We start from the raw sequence: 3,096 nt of genomic DNA, 5'->3' as shown, positions 1-3,096 counted from the left end.
GGAAAAAAGGAGGAAAAATTTGTACTAGAAAAATTAGGTTGGGGCCAGATCCAGTCCCTGAGTAAAACAAAAATGAGTAATAAACAGAAAAAAACATGAACTCATATAGTTCTCTCAAAAAGGGGCGTGAAATATGTTTTACTTGTTAAGTATTTTTGGAAAACACAATTTCGCTTTTTTTTTTTGTTTCTAAAAGTTTACTCCCACTTCTAACAGTAGTTGTCCTTATTTTCATAAAAGATAAAATCGGATTATTACCTTGAAATTTCCTTCCAATTTTTAGATTCTGTGATTTTACATATATCCTTTAGTTTCTTTGTTCTGCTTGTATTGAAAACCTTGCCTCAAATATATGAGCTTATTTTGTGCATAAGCTCAAAGTTGCAAGTTCCTCATCCTTTCCTTCAGAAGCAGTCTAGTTGTCTATTTTCTCATGGCACTATGCACGTCTGTATTTTTCAGGCTATAGATGATAGGACTGAGCATGGATGTGACTACTGCATAGAACATGGCAATCAGTTTGTCCGAAGAAGTGTCTTTGGATTTGGTTTATATACATTAAGAGGATTGACACATAAAATATAGTCACCACTGTAATGTGGGCTGAGCAGGTGGAAAAAGCCTTTTTTCTTCCTCCAGATGAATTGGTTCTTAATACAATAGAAAGGATGAAAATGTAGGAGATGAAAATCAATAGTAATGAAACAAACAAAAACAGTACACTGCCAAACATTAGAGTAATCTCATTCAAGGAAATATCTGTGCAAGCCAGCTTGAGAAAGGCCAATATTTCATAAACAAAATGATTGATGGCGTTTTCCCCACAGAAGGGCAAGTGTACTGCAAGAATTGTTTGTGTCAATGAGTTGAGAAAGCCCCATCTTCACGAGAGAGCTGCCATTTGAATACAAAGTGCCTTGCTCATGATGATAGGGTATTTCAAAGGCATGCAGATGGCTATGTAACAGTCACGTGCCATCACTGCTAGGATCACACACTCTGTGGATGCCATGGTGAAGGAGACAGACATCAGAACAATACATCCAGTGAAGGAGATTTTTTTTTTCCTCTGATAGAAAGTGTGTCATTGTTGAGGGGATAAAGGAGGATGTGCACAAAATATCAAGAAAGGAAAGGTTACTGAGAAAGAAGTACATAGGGATGTAAAAGTGGGAATCCAGGAGAGTGAGGATGATCAAAGTGCTGTTCACTAAGAGGATCACCAGGTACATCACCAAGAGTATCACAAAAAGGAATTTTTCAGCTCTTGGGTACTCAGAAAGTCCCTGAAGAAATGAACTCAATGCCTGTTGAATTGGTTCTTTCCATTTTACTTTTGCATACCTGGAGTATTACAGAAGAGATGTAATTGTTAAGGAGTCTATACAGTATTATCATATGAAGTAAGAGATCATTGGAGGAAGGGAAAGTAGCTGGTTGGTTTTAGTTGTGAAATTAGCTTTTTATATTCCTCTTCCTGCTTATAAGTTATGGAGTAGAAGACACACAATAGTTACATTGGTAGTTTATTAAAAATACAAACTCCTGTGTTTTATTTCCTGAGATTGTGATAGAGAGGTTCTGAGACAGGGAAGAACTATTTGCATTTTTAAAAGTTTGTTATTTCAGACTTAGTTGAACCACAGACATACTATGTTAATTGTTATTTTGGAAATACCATGCTTAATATCTTAAGAATATTGATTTATTTGGTTTTGTATCATGTCAGTCATTAACAGTAACATTGGTTTAGGGTTGTGTAATTTACTAATATGCTCACATGTATTACATATTTAATCATCACTATAATTCTCTGAGGAAAATAAATTTCATAGAATATATTTTAAAATTATTTTAACACATTTATACACAATAAGTAATAAATTGCTATTCATATCTACCTTTTCTGATTTACATCCCTCCTTTTTTACCTGCCTGGTTATTGCCCTCCCAAAATTATGCCAGTTGTCTAAGGAGTGGAAATAAGGCCTCTTTTAAAATAGTGCTCGCCAGATGATTCTATTGTGCAACTGAGGAAGAAAACCACCCATCTAGTGGAGTGTTTAAAACTTTAATATACAGATGAGTCACATGGGAAATCTTTGTAAAAGATTCTCAATCAGTGGATCTCAAGTGATATCTGAGATCTGAATTTATGAACATGTTTCCAGATGGTGTTGATGCTGATTGTCTAGAAGCACATGAATAGCAAGGCCTTTTAGACCATCTCTCATTGATAACTTGGAGCATACCATCGGTGTTTCAATTCTATGGTGACTGTAATTGAAGAGCAAACAATGCAAAACTAAATATATTGGTGAGACTTCTGAGTAAGTGTATTGCGGTAAGTTTGGGTTTCTTTAGATTAAAAAAATACAAAGAACAAAATCACACACAAAAGAATTGCCTTTTAGTTCTGTCCATATGAAAGTTTTTCCTCTTCCATTTGTTGAATTTTCAGTTATGCTCAACATTTTCCAAAACAGAAATTAGAGACTGGCTCTAGATCTGAGTTGTGTGCCATAGAGTATGGAGAAAATTATTTTTAATTTGAAAACATATAAAGAGTAAATATTAGTAGATGACCTTCTTCTTTGTAAAAAGTAAAAGAGCACAATTTTGAAAACACCTCTTCATCCTTGAGACAGTCTTCCTAGCTTAATAAATATCCCTAGAGGTAACATCTTGATCCAATGCATGCGTTTTACTTAGGTTTTTCAAACAGTAAGTGTACTTCTGATATAGGATTGACCATTTCTCTCAGTAATAGTTATTTGCCAACAGGGTATGCTGCTTTCTATGAAATGTCCAGTTTACAGTGATGAGACAATTCAATCAGCATAATAGAATGTTTATGTATCTATTTGCTGTGGAAAGGAGGACTCTCATCCAATTCAATCTGTTACCTACTTCATAAGCATGTATTTCCAAGGGAGTATGAAGGGTATGTTTGACAGGATATATTTTTATTTGGTGTAAATATTTGAGTTTGATTGACTGTAGGTGCACTTATCAACCTACTTTTTCTCTGGGAATAAATATATGATAGGGGCCTTGAAACTGCTGCACTCAATATGCCAGCAAATTTGGAAAATT

The 3,096-nt window shown here is 34.6% G+C and overlaps 1 pseudogene; it reads right to left on the bottom strand.

Annotated features, from left to right (window-relative positions):
- Positions 1-423: 423 nt before the first annotated feature.
- On the bottom strand, positions 424-2,755 carry LOC104991211 (annotated as a pseudogene).
- Positions 2,756-3,096: the final 341 nt, after the last annotated feature.

The sequence above is a fragment of the Bison bison genome, unplaced genomic scaffold (assembly GCF_000754665.1).
Source record: "Bison bison bison isolate TAMUID 2011002044 unplaced genomic scaffold, Bison_UMD1.0 scf7180017864183, whole genome shotgun sequence".
NCBI lineage: Eukaryota > Metazoa > Chordata > Mammalia > Artiodactyla > Bovidae > Bison > Bison bison.
Note: the sequence above shows the minus strand (reverse complement) of the source record. Positions and strands in the feature narration are given on the sequence as shown.